Source organism: Pseudophryne corroboree, assembly GCF_028390025.1.
Source record: "Pseudophryne corroboree isolate aPseCor3 chromosome 3 unlocalized genomic scaffold, aPseCor3.hap2 SUPER_3_unloc_57, whole genome shotgun sequence".
Classification (NCBI taxonomy): domain Eukaryota; kingdom Metazoa; phylum Chordata; class Amphibia; order Anura; family Myobatrachidae; genus Pseudophryne; species Pseudophryne corroboree.
In genome coordinates, this window is record NW_026967549.1 from 524,060 (window position 1) to 541,121 (window position 17,062).

At 43.0% G+C, this 17,062-nt stretch overlaps 1 protein-coding gene across 1 annotated transcript in view; it reads right to left on the reverse strand.

The window, feature by feature from the left end:
- Positions 1-17,062, reverse strand: part of LOC134984469 (oocyte zinc finger protein XlCOF22-like) — a 166,402-nt gene that overhangs the window by 135,618 nt on the left and 13,722 nt on the right. The gene's annotated exons all lie outside the window — the stretch shown is intronic.

The following is a 17,062-nucleotide window of genomic DNA, read 5'->3' on the forward strand; positions in this document are numbered from 1 at the left end:
CATCGGAGAACTGGAAGCTGGTAGGAACCAACAGAATCTCTAATGCTGCTAGGGATATAGGACAGCCTCTCTGGATCACTGGAGGACTTCCAGTGAGTCTGGAGATGCCAGGATGTAACGTCAGCGATGGCCCCTTAAATCATCCAGGGAGTCGGGCAGTGTGGGGATGGTAACTTGCACTGAGTCTATCACCAGCAGGAGATTCTGGAGCTCACTCCAGGCTGAGAGACGACAAAGCACTGACAGCTTGTTAGCTGGAACTTATACCCAGTGCTTGCAGTTGAGTGGATGAATGGCTCACATGACACGGAGAGTCTCTGGGTTGGCTCCTGGAGAATCAGCTGACTGGAGACTGTCATGGCACTGCCCATGGAGAGGAGAAGCGGGAACTCCTGCGTGCTGTGGCCTTGTCCAATGGTCGCCAGCAGGGAGACGCTGGAGCACAATCATGGATACTGCGTCAGGGCACAACGGAGACGTGCTTGAACGAGGGATCACGCCCAGGCTTGTATATTTAGATACTTATTGACTTTAGATATGTATCTGCATCTGTTCAGTATGTCTTTACTTATAGTTGTGATCCTTTTTTGCATTTGCTCAGTTTGCTAATTATAATAATTGCAATATGCTGACACCTTTTGCACAGATACAGAATAAATAAATGATGTCTGTTCAAATGTTCCATATCTTTTTTACTTGTAGGGGAATTAGGGTTCTATTTAAAATAAACTTACCTGACCATTTTCTGGAGATGTCCATGTATGAAGATATGGGAGATACCTGCTGCAGTCCCTTCTACTTACATTTGGGAGGTTCGGTTGTATTTGGGGAATTAGTAGCAAATAGTAAATGGTACATTGGCTCCATAACGTCTCGCTGACCCTCTGATTTTTACACAATATGTTACACAAAATGACATTTGCATTAACAACCATTAATTAAACAAGAAAAACACACTTGTTTTCCCAGAAAACTTTATCTATAAAAAAAATTGCCAATTCTAGTCTGGATTCATTGACTCTATCAGGAGCACAAGAGCCTTTTTAGCAAGGACTATGCTACCAGTAACCAGTAGAGGAATCAGGCGTATCCCACAGAATATCAGTGCTGCCACCATACATTAGGGAGAGAAGATAAAGTGCAGATTTCTGAACAGTGGCCCTCATTCCGAGTTGTTCGCTCGCAAGCTGCTTTTAGCAGCTTTGCACACGCTAAACCGCCGCCTACTGGGAGTGAATCTTAGCTTATCAAAATTGCAAACGAAAGATTAGCAGAATTGCGAATAGACACTTCTTAGCAGTTTCTGAGTAGCTCCAGACTTACTCGGCATCTGCGATCAGTTCAGTGCTTGTCGTTCCTGGTTTGACGTCACAAACACACCCAGCGTTCGCCCAGACACTCCCCCGTTTCTCCAGCCACTCCCGCGCTTTTCCCAGAAACGGTAGCGTTTTTCCGCACACTCCCATAAAATGGCCAGTTTCCACCCAGAAACACCCACTTCCTGTCAATCACATTACGATCACCAGAACTAAGAAAAACCTTGTTATGCCGTGAGTAAAATACCTAACTGCATAGCAAATTTACTTGGCGCAGTAGCACTGCAGACATTGCGCATTAGCGACTAATCGCTCCGTTGCAAGAAAAAAATAACGAGCAAACAACTCGGAATGACCCCCATTGCTTTTAGAAGGCATACAAGAAGTGCATAGATCACAATGATCAGAAGTCTGAGACAATGAGGTCAAGAAACCAACGCTGTGGTAGTAATGACCTCAGTACAGATCACTTGGAGCAAGAGACTAGGGTAAGGGCAACAACAATTTTTTAAACACAACTAAAAAAACGGTTTGAAAAAAAAGAATTCTAACTGTAAAAAATGAGGATCGTCCAGTATAGAGGACTGTACTCAGCATGTCTAAGTACATACCACTGGACGATGCTCTGGAATGGGAGGAGGGGGTGGGATATGTGGGTCCCGCCGGAAAACAGCTCATCTGTTGAGGAGGGTTTACCGGCACATACTGCATGGGTTGGTTATGTGGGTAGGTCGGTGGGGGCACATTTGGGAGACAGCGGCTGGCAGGTGGTATCTCAAACGCCTCATCAAGAGATTCTTTATTTGCTCATAAGGTAGCATCAAGAACCAGATGCTTGTAGATCTTCTTTTGATTCTCCTTCATCAGTCGCATCTCCGTCATGATGTAATTGCCAAAATTCTGCTCCTAGTCCGAGGACCAATGAAGAATCTCCTCCGTGTGAGTAAAAAACTGTTGTGAGCTGGGCTGGGGCAGAAGTGGGTTTCCAGATGACCTCTGCTGTTTTGGGGGTCGTGGCTGTGGGGTTGGGTCATCCATTTCAGTTGCCTCACTCATGGAAGGCTCCACTTCCAGCTCCAGTGTAATATCCTGCACTATAAAACAAAATTGAACTGCATGCAAAAATGTGTGTGTACAATACAATACAAATGTGTGTGTACTTACCAGATCCAGACTCTCCGATGCCTCCTCTGCCACAAGAGTGGGAGAATCCAGATTACACTGTTACCATATCCTTGGCTCTTGCTCCAAAGTGAATTTCATGAGGTGATAATACCACAGCATTGGCTTGTAGACCTCATCCGTCCCGGCTCCTGAACGTTGTGATTCCATGTACTTATTGTGCTCCTACAAAAACACTTTGAACATTTTTTATCTTCTTCTTTACCCAATTTAGGTCTGCAGTGCTGTTCCTGGCTCTACTGTATTTGATCAGCTGCTCATATGCTTGATTCCTTTGTGTCCTGTTGGCATAGTCCACACTTATTACACACCACAGGCACTCATTCTCGTGATACAATTCAATGAATCCAGACCAGAATTTGTGATTTTCCTCTGCTGACATATCTGGGGGAAAAATATTAAACACAATGTAATTACAAAGTACTATTGTAATGTACATACCTATGTCATACAACCTGTATAGTAACGCACAAACTGCAACTTGAATTATGAGCACCCAGCTGAAAATTGTAACACATTATTACACACAGTAATGAGCATTACATATTAGTACACACCGTAATGCCCAATATGTATTGTGCCACACACCATAATGCCCATTACACATTATTACACACAGTAATGCCCAATACACATTATTGCAGATTGTAATGCCCAATGCACATTGTGCCACACACCGTAATGCCCATTACACAATATACCACACAGCATAATGCCCATTAGACATTATTACACACCATAATGCCTATTGCACATTATGCCACACACCGTAAAGCCCATTACACATTATTACACACCGTAATGCCCATTACACACCATAATGCACATTACACATTATGCCATACACCGTAATGCCCATTACACATTATACCACACAGCGTAATGCCCATTATACATTATTACACACCATAATGCCCTTAACACATTATGACACACACCATAAAGCCCATTACACATTATTACACACCATAATGCACATTACAGATTATACAACAAATAGTAATGCCCATTACACATTATTATACACCGGAATGCCCATTATACACCGTAATGCCCTTTACACATTACTACACACCATAATGCCCATTACACATTATTACACACCGTAATGCCTATTACACATTATACACCGTAATGCCCATTACACATTATACACCGTAATGCCCTTTACACATTACTACACACCATAATGCCCATTACACATTATTACACACCGTAATGCCCATTACAAATCGTAATGCCCATTACAAATAATTACACACCGTAATGCCCATTAAACATTTTTATAATCCGTGATGCCCATTACACAATATTATACATTCGTAATGCACATTACACATTATTACATACCATAATGCCCATTACACATTATTACACATCCGTAATGCCCATTACACATTATGCTACACACCGTAATGCCTAGTACACATTATGCCACACACCGTAATGCCCATTACACATTATACCACACAGCATAATGCCCGTTACACATTACTACACACCATAATGCCCATTACACATTATTACACACCGTAATGCCCATTACAAATCGTAATGCCCATTACAAATAATTACACACCGTAATGCCCATTAAACATTTTTATACATCCGTGATGCCCATTACACAATATTATACATTCGTAATGCATATTACACATTATTACATACCATAATGCCCATTACACATTATTACACATCCGTAATGCCCATTACACATTATTACACACCGTAAAACACATTACACATTATGCCATACACCGTAATGCCCATTACACATTATACCACACAGCATAATGCCCGTTACACATTATTACACACCATAATGCCTATTACACATTATGCCACACACCATAAAGCCCATTACACATTATTACACAGCATAATGCCCATAACACATCATGCCACACACCATAAAGCCCATTACACATTATTATACATTCGTACTACACATTACACATTATTACACACCGTAATGCCCATTACACATTATTATACATCCATAATGCCCATTACACATTATTAGAAACTGTAATGCCCTTTACACATTATTATATATCCGTAATGTACATTACACATTATTACAAACCGTAATGCCCAATACACATTATTACACATCCGTAATGCCCATTACACATTATTCTACATCTGTAATGCCCATTACACATTATGCTACAAACCGTAATGCCTATTACACATTATTGTACATCCGTAATGCCCATTACACATTATTACATACCGTTTTGCCCATTACACATTATTACACATCCATAATGTCCATTACACATTATTCTACATCCGGAAAGCCACTTACACATTATGCTACAAACTGTAATGCCCATTACACATTATTATATGTCCATAATGAACAGTACACATTATTACACACCATAATGCCCATTACACAATATTACACACCGTAATGCCCATTACACATTATTACACATCTGTAATGCCCATTACAGATTATTCTACATTCGTTATGCACATTACACATTATTCTACATCCGTAATGCCCATTACACACCGTAATGCCCAGTACACATTATTATACATCCGTAATGCACATTACACATTATACACCATAATGCCCATTACAGATTATTATACACCGTAATGCCCATTACACATTATTACACACCGTAATGCCCATTACACAATATTATTAATCCATAATGCCAATTACAAATTATTACATACCGTAATGCCCTTTACACATTATTATACATCCGTAATGCACATAACATTATTACACACTGTAATGCCCATTGCATCCGTAATGCACATTACACATTATTCTACATCCGTAATACCTACTACACACTGTAATGCCCATTACACATTATTATACATCCGTAATGCACATTACACATTATTCTACATCCGTAATACTCACTACACACCGTAATGCCCATTACACACTGTAATGCCCATTACACATTATTATAAATCCGTAATGCCCCTTATACATTATTACACACCACAATGTCTGATATAGATAAGTGAATACAAAATGGAAGCTGGATGTCAGTTTGTCTATTGTTCATAAAATAAACTGTTGCTTTAAAAGTGATTTTTATATGTTTGGAGAAAGTGCGATTTTAGTCAGAGCCGGCCATAGGCATAGGCAAACTAGGCAATTGCCTAGGGCATTTGATATGCCATGGGGCATCAGCAGCTTCTGCTGATTAAAATGATATGCAGCATGCCTATATTCTGTGTAGCATTTCATATGCAGATACAGCCACAGTCTCACACAGTATATAGGCATGCTGTATATCATTTTAATCAGCAGAATCTGCTTGTGCATCCTAGCGACATAGAAATGCAAATAAGATACATTTTAATAAAAAAATAAGGTGCCCGACGTTAGCATTGAGGCAAGATTTATGAGGACACATCTGTATCCAAGCAGAGGCAGAGGTCACAGTGTTAGTGGCAGTGTGAGTGCTGTGTGCATGTGAGTGGGTTGGTTGTGCAGTAGTGTTTGGAATATGTGTAAGGAGAATTGTGTGTCATGTAAAAATGCATTAATAATGTGCAACATATGTGTAAGGGGCACTATGTGTGTCATTATGTGTAAAATGGCATTAATAATATGCGGCATATGTTTAACAGGGTACTACTGTATGTGTGTCATTATGTGTATGGGGCACTAATAATGTGCAACAAATGTGTAGGGGCACTATATGTGTCACTATGTGTATAAGGGTATTAATAATGTGTAGCATATGTGTAAGGGACATTATGTGTAAAAGGGCATTAATAAAGATTGTCATAATGTGTAAGACGCATTATGTTTATAAGGACATTAATGATGTGTCTTATATGTGTAAGGGGCATTACTGTGTGGAATTATGTGTATAAATGCTTTACTAATATGTGGCATTATGTGTATAAGGTGCTCTACTATGTGGCGTTGCATATAGAAAGATCATTACTGTGTCGTCTAATGTGAATAAAGAGCAATAGGGTGTGGTGTTATATAAATAAGGAGCAATTCAGTGTGATGTAATGTGAATAAGAAGCTCTACTGTGAGGAGTAACGTTTATAAGGTAAAGTGATACTTCTGTGGGATGTAATGTGAATTATGTACACTATCGCATGATCAAATGGGAATAAAGTTGCAGTACTGTGTGGTGTAATTTGAATTGGGGTTACTATTGTGTGGCCATGCTCCTTGCCAGCAAAAACACCCCTTTTTGGGCTGTGCACCAAATGTGCGAGCTGTTCCTATTTAAAATATAGGGGGAACAAAAACCAAAATAAGAACTGCTATGGGTGAGGGGTGATGGTGCTGGGAAAGAGGTGCAAGGTCAGAGGTGGAACCAGCGGTGGTGCTAGGGGGAACCAGCCAAAATCTTGCCTAGGGCATCATAATCAGCTCTGATTTTAGTCAAAACAAGAAGTAAGGCAGCTGCACAGTGTATCATGAGACTGCGGTTAGCTAGTGTTCTGCAGAATAGGGAATTGTATTTTGCAGAATAAAAATAGTTAAAAGTAGGTGAAAGGTAAAATGTATTTTGATATTAAACAGTCATAATCACAAGATGTTGAGCTAATTAATTGGAAATCCCCCATAAGGGGAGTATATGAATTAATAATATATTCTGATAAATGAATTGTGATTGGTCTATGCATATGATTGGTCTGTTCATTTGATTGGATCATGTAACGCTGTAATGAGAAGTATATAAGATGAAATCATTGTGTCAATGTCCAGTTTGTGATATTCTTTTATCATGAGCCCTGTGAATTTCACAATGCAATAAATCTACCAAAGAGACTTCATTGTTCTTCAATTATTTTGAACAGCGATATAATTTTGGAGGCCGCCACCGAGATCAATCCAACATTGACACACAAAGGAAGGTGGACTGGTGCCGGGGTACCTGGATCAACCGTGGCCACGGGTAAGAGCTGTTATCTTACTTCTGCTCCATGTGTCCCTGCCTCGGTCTGCTGCCTTTGTGTGTTATTGTTGGTTTGAACTCCTTGAAGTCTTTTTGGAGATTGTGAGTATGGAACCAAATTGAATTTAACTGCATTTTATTAAATGGCAGTGTAAAAATAAAGCAGCCAGTATTTACCCTGCACAGAACAATATAACCCACCCAAATCTAACTCTCTCTGCACATGTTACATCTACTCCCCTGCACTGTACATGGTTTTACCCATCTGCTAACAAATTTGCTGCTACAATCAACTCTGAATTACCCCTAAGTACATCAGCAGGTGAAAACATTACTGGTTAGCCTTAGTGAGGAGCGGTTTCAGTTCCTCGGAATCTGAACCCCCCGAACTTCACCCATTTTACACAGTTCCGAGGCAGACTCGGATCCTCCCGCCTTGCTCGGTTAACCCGAGCGAGCCCAAACATCATCATCCCGCTGTCAGATTCTCGCGAAATTCGTATTCTATCTAAGGAGCCGCGCGTCGCCGCCATTTTCACTCGTGCATTGGAGATGATAGGGAGAGGACGTGCAGCGTTCTCTCAGTTTCTGTGTTCAGTGTGCTGCAAATATCTGTGCTCAGTGTGCTTAAAATATCTACGTTCTCTGCCTGAAAAACGCTCCATATCTGTGCTGCATTGTAGTATATAGTAGGAGGACAGTGCAGAATTTTGCTGCCCAGTGACCACCAGTATTATATAGCAGTACAGTACAGTAGTCCACTGCTCTACCTACCTCTGTGTAGTCAACTATACGATCCATCCATACCTGTGGTGCATTTTAGTTGTTGTGGGCAGTAGTAGGAGGACAGTGCAGAATTTTTCTTACCACCAGTATATATATATAGCAGTACGGTACAGTAGTCCACTGATCTACCTACCTCCGTGTCATCAAGTATACTATCCATCCATACCTGTGGTGCATTTTAGTTGTGCGCAGTATATATAGTAGGAAGACAGTGCAGAATTTTGCTGACCACCAGTATATAATCTATAGCAGTACGGTACAGTAGGCCACTGCTCTACCTACCTCTGTGTCGTCAAGTATACTATCCATCCATACCTGTGGTGCATTTTAGTTGTGCGCAGTATATATAGTAGGAAGACAGTGCAGAATTTTGCTGACCACCAGTATATAATATATAGCAGTACGGTACAGTAGGCCACTGCTCTACCTACCGCTGTGTCGTCAAGTATACTATCCATCCATACCTGTGGTGCTTTTTAGTTGTGCACAGTATATATAGTAGGAGGACAGTGCAGAATTTTGCTGACCACCAGTATATAATATATAGCAGTACGGTACAGTAGGCCACTGCTCTACCTACCTGTGTCGTCAAGTATACTATCCATCCATACCTGTGGTGCTTTTTAGTTGTGCACAGTATATATAGTAGGAGGACAGTGCAGAATTTTGCTGACCACCAGTATATAATATATAGCAGTACGGTACAGTAGGCCACTGCTCTACCTACGTCTGTGTCGTCAAGTATACTATCCATCCATACCTGTGGTGCATTTTAGTTGTGCACAGTATATATAGTAGGAAGACAGTGCAGAATTTTGCTGACCACCAGTATATAATAAATAGCAGTACGGTACAGTAGGCCACTGCTCTACCTACCGCTGTGTCGTCAAGTATACTATCCATCCATACCTGTGGTGCTTTTTAGTTGTGCACAGTATATATAGTAGGAGGACAGTGCAGAATTTTGCTGACCACCAGTATATAATATATAGCAGTACGGTACAGTAGGCCACTGCTCTACTTACCTCTGTGTTGTCAAGTATACTATCCATCCATACCTGTGGTGCATTATAGTTGTGCGCAGTATATATAGTAGGAGGACAGTGCAGAATTTTGCTGACCACCTGTATATAATATATAGCAGTACAATACAGTAGGCCACTGCTCTACCTACCTCTGTGTCGTCAAGTATACTATCCATCCATACCTGTGGTGCATTTTAGTTATGCGCAGTATATATAGTAGGACAGTGCAGAATTTTGCTGACCACCTGTATATAATATATAGCAGTACAATACAGTAGGCCACTGCTCTACCTACCTGTGTCGTCAAGTATACTATCCATCCATACCTGTGGTGCTTTTTAGTTGTGCACAGTATATATAGTAGGAGGACAGTGCAGAATTTTGCTGACCACCAGTATATAATATATAGCAGTACGGTACAGTAGGCCACTGCTCTACCTACCTGTGTCGTCAAGTATACTATCCATCCATACCTGTGGTGCATTTTAGTTGTGCGCAGTATATATAGTAGGAGGACAGTGGAGAATTTTGCTGTCCACCAGCATATAATATATAGCAGTATGGTATAGTAGGCCACTGCTCCACCTACCTCTGTGTCGTCAAGTATACTATCCATCCATACCTGTGGTGCATTTTAGTTGTGTGCAATATACATAGTAGGAGGACAGTGCAGAATTTTGCTGACCACCAGTATATAATATATAGCAGAACGGTACAGTAAGCCACTGCTCTACCTGCCTCTGTGTCGTCAAGTATACTATTCATCCATACCTGTGGTGCATTTTAGTTGTGCGCAGTATATATTGTAGGAGGACAGTGCAGAATTTTGCTGACCACCAGTATATAATATATAGCAGTACGGTACAGTAGGCCACTGCTCTACCTACCTGTGTCGTCAAGTATACTATCCATCCATACCTGTGGTGCATTATAGTTGTGCGCAGTATATATAGTAGGAGGACAGTGCAGAATTTTGCTGACCACCTGTATATAATATATAGCAGTACAATACAGTAGGCCACTGCTCTACCTACCTCTGTGTCGTCAAGTATACTATCCATCCATACCTGTGGTGCATTTTAGTTATGCGCAGTATATATAGTAGGACAGTGCAGAATTTTGCTGACCACCTGTATATAATATATAGCAGTACAATACAGTAGGCCACTGCTCTACCTACCTGTGTCGTCAAGTATACTATCCATCCATACCTGTGGTGCTTTTTAGTTGTGCACAGTATATATAGTAGGAGGACAGTGCAGAATTTTGCTGACCACCAGTATATAATATATAGCAGTACGGTACAGTAGGCCACTGCTCTACCTACCTGTGTCGTCAAGTATACTATCCATCCATACCTGTGGTGCATTTTAGTTGTGCGCAGTATATATAGTAGGAGGACAGTGGAGAATTTTGCTGTCCACCAGCATATAATATATAGCAGTATGGTATAGTAGGCCACTGCTCCACCTACCTCTGTGTCGTCAAGTATACTATCCATCCATACCTGTGGTGCATTTTAGTTGTGTGCAATATACATAGTAGGAGGACAGTGCAGAATTTTGCTGACCACCAGTATATAATATATAGCAGAACGGTACAGTAAGCCACTGCTCTACCTGCCTCTGTGTCGTCAAGTATACTATTCATCCATACCTGTGGTGCATTTTAGTTGTGCGCAGTATATATTGTAGGAGGACAGTGCAGAATTTTGCTGACCACCAGTATATAATATATAGCAGTACGGTACAGTAGGCCACTGCTCTACCTACCTGTGTCGTCAAGTATACTATCCATCCATACCTGTGGTGCTTTTTAGTTGTGCGCAGTATATATAGTAGGAGGACAGTGTAGAATTTTGCTGACCACCAGTATATAATATATAGCAGTACGGTACAGTAGGCCACTGCTCCACCTACCTCTGTGTCGTCAAGTATACTATCCATCCATACCTGTGGTGCATTTTAGTTGTGCGCAGTATATATAGTAGGAGGACAGTGGAGAATTTTGCTGACCACCAGTATATAATAAATAGCAATACGGTACAGTAGGCCACTGCTCTACCTACCTCTATGTCGTCAAGTATACTATCCATCCATACCTGTGGTGCATTTAAGTTGTGCGCAGTATATATAGAGGAGGACAGTGCAGAATTTTGCTGATCACAGTATATAATATATAGCAGTACGGTACAGTAGGCCACTGCTCTACCTGCCTCTGTGTCGTCAAGTATACTATTCATCCATACCTGTGGTGCATTTTAGTTGTGCGCAGTATATATAGTAGGAGGACAGTGCAGAATTTTGCTGACCACCAGTATATAATATATATCAGTACGGTACAGTAGGCCACTGCTCTACCTACCTCCGTGTCGTCAAGTATACTATCCATCCATACCTGTGGTGCTTTTTAGTTGTGCGCAGTATATATAGTAGGAGGACAGTGGAGAATTTTGCTGTCCACCAGCATATAATATATAGCAGTATGGTACAGTAGGCCACTGCTCCACCTACCTCTGTGTCGTCAAGTATACTATCCATCCATACCTGTGGTGCATTTTAGTTGTGCACAGTATATATAGTAGGAGGACAGTGCAGGATTTTGCTGACCACCAGTATATAATATATAGCAGTACGGTACACTAGGCAACTGCTCTACCTACCTCTGTGTTGTCAAGTATACTATCCATCCATACCTATAGTGCATTTTAGTTGTGCGCAGTATATATAGTAGGACAGTGCAGAATTTTGCTGACCTCCAGTATATAATATATAGCAGTACGGTACAGTAGGCCACTGCTCTACCTACCTCTGTGTCGTCAAGTATACTATCCATCCATACCTGTGGTGCATTTTAGTTGTGCGCAGTATATATAGTAGGACAGTGCAGAATTTTGCTGACCACCAGTATATAATATATAGTAGTACGGTACAGTAGGCCATTGCTATTGACATATTACTGGCATATAATTCCACACTTTAAAAAATGAAGAACAAAAATGTTGAGGGTAAAATAGGGAAAGATCAAGATCCACTTCCACTTCCTGCTGAAGCTGCTGCCACTAGTCATGGCCGAGACGATGAAATGCCATCAATGTCGTCTGCCAAGGCCGATGCCCAATGTCATAGTAGAGAGCATGTAAAATCCAAAAAACAAAAAAAGTTCAGTAAAATGACCCAAAAATCAAAATAAAAAGCGTCTGATGAGAAGCGTAAACTTGCCAATATACCATTTACGACACGGAGTGGCAAGGAACGGCTGAGGCCCTGGCCTATGTTCATGGCTAGTGGTTCATATTCACATGAGGATGGAAGCACTCATCCTCCCGCTAGAAAAATGAAGACTTAAACTGGCAAAAGCACAGCAAAGAACTGTGCATTCTTCTAAATCACAAATCCCAAAGGAGAGTCCAATTGTGTCGGTTGCAATGCCTGACCTTCCCAACACTGGACGGGAAGAGCTTGTGCCTTCCACCATTTGCACGCCCCCTGTAAGTGCTGGAAGGAGCACCCACAGTCCAGTTTCTGATAGTCAAATTGAAGATGTCAGTGTTGAAGTACACCAGGATGAGGATATGGGTGTTGCTGGCGCTGGGGAGGAAATTGACAAGGAGGATTCTGATGGTGAGGTGGTTTTTTTAAGTCAGGCACCCGGGGAGACACCGGTTGTCCGTGGGACGAATATTACAATTGACATGCCTGGTCAAATTACAAAAAAAAAAATCACCTCATCGGTGTGGGATTATTTTAACAGAAATGCGGACAACATTTGTCAAGCCGTGTGTTGCCTTTGTCAAGCTGTAATAAGTAGGGGTAAGGACGTTAACCACCTAGGAACATCCTCCCTTATACGTCACCTGGAGCGCATTCATCAGAAGTCATTGACAAGTTCAAAAAGTTTGGGTGACAGCGGAAGCAGTCCACTGACCACTAAATCCCTTCCTCTTGTAACCAAGCTCCTGCAAATCACACCACCAACTTCCTCAGTGTCAATTTCCTCCTTAGACAGGAACGCCAATAGTCCTGCAGGTCATGTCACTGGCAAGTCTGACGAGTCCTCTCCTGACTAGGATTCCTCCGATGAATCCTTGAGTGCAACGCATACTGCTGCTGGTGCTGCTGTTGTTGCTGCTGGGAGTCGATCATCATCCCAGAGGGGAAGTCAGGAGACCACTTGTACTACTTCCAGTAAGCAATTGACTGTCCAACAGTCCTTTGCGAGGAAGATGAAATATCACAGCAGTCATCCTACTGCAAAGCAGATAACTCAGGACTTGGCAGCCTGGGCGGTGAGAAACGTGTTTCCGGTATCCACTGTTATTTCAGATGCAACTAGAGACTTGATTGAGGTACTGTGTCCCCGGTACCAAATACCATCTAGGTTCCATTTCTCTAGGCAGGCAATACCGAAAATGTACACAGACGTCAGAAAGAGTCACCAGTGTCCTAAAAAATGCAGTTGTACCCAATATCCACTTAATCACAGACATGTGGACAAGTGGAGCAGGGCAGACTCAGGACTATATGACTGTGAAAGCCCACTGGGTAGATGTATTGCCTCCTGCAGCAAGAACAGCAGCAGTGGCACCAGTAGCAGCATCTCGCAAATGCCAACTCGTTCCTAGGTAGGCTACGCTTTGTATCACTGCTTTCCATAAGAGGCACACAGCTGACAACCTCTTATGGAAACTGAGGAACATCATTGCAGAATGGCTTACCCCAATTGGACTCTCCTGGGGATTTGTGACGTCGGACAACGCCACCAATATTGTGCGTGCATTACATCTGGGCAAATTCCAGCACGTCCCATGTTTTGCACATACATTGAATTTGGTGGTGCAGAATTATTTAAAAAATTACAGGGGCGTGCAAGAGATGACGTCGGTGGCCGAAGAATTGCGGGCCACTTTCGGCATTCAGCCACCGTGTGCCGAAGACTGGAGCACCAGCAAACAGTCCTGAACCTGCCCTGCCATCATCTGAAGCAAGAGGTGGTAACGAGGTGGAATTCAACCCTCTATATGCTTCAGAGGATGGAGGAGCAGCAAAAGGCCATTCAAGCCTATACATCTGCCTACGATATAGGCAAAGGAGGGGGAATGCACCTGACTCAAGCGCAGTGGAGAATGATTTCAACGTTGTGCAAGGTTCTGCTGCCCTTTGAACTTGCCACACATGAAGTCAGTTCAGACACTGCCTGCCTGAGTCAGGTCATTCCCCTCATCAGGCTTTTGCAGAAAAAGCTGGAGACATTGAAGGAGGAGCTAAAACAGCAATTACGCTAGGCATGTGGGACCTGTGGATGGAGCCCTTAATTCGCTTAACCAGGATTCACGGGTGGTCAATCTGTTGAAATCAGAGCACTACATTTTGGCCACCGTGCTCGATCCTAGATTTAAAACCTACGTTGTATCTCTCTTTCCGGTAGACACAAGTCTGCAGAGGTTCAAAGACCTGCTGGTGAGAAAATTGTCAAGTCAAGCGGAACGTGACCTGTCAACAGCTCCTCCTTCACATTCTCCCGCAACTGAGGGCTGCGAGGAAAAGGCTAAGAATTCCGAGCCCACCCACTGACGGTGATGCAGGGCAGTCTGGAGCGAGTGCTGACATCTGGTCCGGACTGAAGGACCTGCCAACGATTGCTGACATGTCGTCTACTGTCACTGCATATGATTCTGTCACCATTGAAAGAATGGTGGAGGATTATATGAGTGACCGCATCCAAGTAGGCACGTCAGACAGTCCGTACGTATACTGGCAGGAAAAAGAGGCAATTTGGAGGGCCTTGCAGAAACAGGCTTTATTTTACCTAAGTTGCCCCCCCTCCAGTGTGTACTCCGAAAGAGTGTTTAGTGCAGCCGCTCACCTTGTCAGCAATCGGCGTACGAGGTTACTTCCAGAAAATGTGGAGAAGATGATGTTCATCAAAATGAATTATAATGAATTCCTCCGTGGAGACATTCACCAGCAATTGCCTCCAGAAAGTACACAGGAACCTGATATGGTGGATTCCAGTGGGGATGAATTAATAATCTGTGAGGAGGGGGATGTACACAGTGAAAGGGGTGAGGAATCGGAGGATGAAGAGGAGGTGGACATCTTGCCTCTGTAGAGCCAGTTTGTGCAAGGAGAGATTGATTGCTTCTTTTTTGGTGGGGGCCCAAACCAACCAGTCATTTCAGTCACAGTTGTGCGGCAGACCCTGTCGCTGAAATGATGGGTTTGTTAAAGTGTGCATGTCCTGTTTATACAACATAAGGGTGGGTGGGAGGGCCCAAGGACAATTCCATCTTGCACCTCTTTTTTCTTTCATTTTTCTTTGCATCATGTGCTGTTTGGGGACTATTTTTTTGAAGTGCCATCCTGCCTGACACTGCAGTGCCACTCCTAGATGGGCCAGGTTGTTTGTGTCGGCCACTTGGGTCGCTTAGCTTAGTCATCCAGCGACCTCGGTGCAAATTTTAGGACTAAAAATAATATTGTGAGGTGTGAGGTGTTCAGAATAGATGGTTATTGAGGTAAATAATACTATGGGATCAAAATGACTCCCAAATTCTATGATTTAAGCTGTTTTTGAGGGTTTTTTGTAAAAAAACACCCGAATCCAAAACACACCCGAATCCGACAAAAAAAATTCAGGGAGGTTTTGCCAAAACGTGTCCGAATCCAAAACACGGCCGCGGAACCGAATCCAAAATCAAAACCCGAAAAAGTTCCGGTACACATCACAGGTTGAGTATCCCTTATACAAAATGCTTAGGACCAGAAGTATTTGGATATCGTATTTTTCCGTATTTTGGAATAATTGCTTACCATAATGAGATATCATGGGGATGAGACACCATAGTATCCGGAAAACCTGCCACTGCTGTCTACAACATTGCAGTATCCATTATGCAGAACCACAGCATCACAGCTACAGCATATGGAATCCCCACTGCACTACCTCAGCTGCCCAGCATCTGAAAACCCGTGTTGCTGACATCCTCAGCTTCATCTACAAGCATTGCCGACATCCTCGGCTTTGTTCACAGGTATTTCCGACATCCTCAGCTTCATTTACAAGTGTTGCTGACATCCTCAGCTTCGTCTACAAGTATTGCTGATGCCCTCAGCTTCTTCTACAGTCATTACCATAGACTTCTACCTCTTCACAGCTACCACACTGGTTCCAGCCAGTGACCCGAGCCTCTCCTGCATTGCTGTTCCTCCCAGCATTCCGTTACTCACCAGTCCTCACAGCTACCACACTGGTTCCAGCCAGTGACCCGAGCCTCTCCTGCATTGCTGTTCCTCCCAGCATTCCGTTCCTCACCAGTCCTCACAGCTACCACTGGTTCCAGCCAGTGACCCGAGCCTCTCCTGCATTGCTGTTCCTCCCAGCATTCTGTTACTCACCAGTCCTCACAGCTACCACACTGGTTCCAGCCAGTGACCTGAGCCTCTCCTGCATTGCTGTTCCTCCCAGCATTGTTACTCACCAGTCCTCACAGCTACCACACTGGTTCCAGCCAGTGACCCGATCCTCTCCTGCATTGCTGTTCCTCCCAGCATTCCGTTACTCACCAGTCCTCACAGCTACCACACTGGTTCCAGCCAGTGACCCGAGCCTCTCCTGCATTGCTGTTCCTCCCAGCATTCCAGTATTCACCAGTCCTCACAGCTACCACACGGGTTCCAGCCAGTGACCTGAGCCTCTCTGCATTGCTGTTCCTCCCAGCATTCCGTTACTCACCAGTCCTCACAGCTACCACACTGGTTCCAGCCAGTGACCCGAGCCTCTCCTGCATTGCTGTTCCTCCCAGCATTCCGTTACTCACCAGTCCTCACAGCTACCACACTG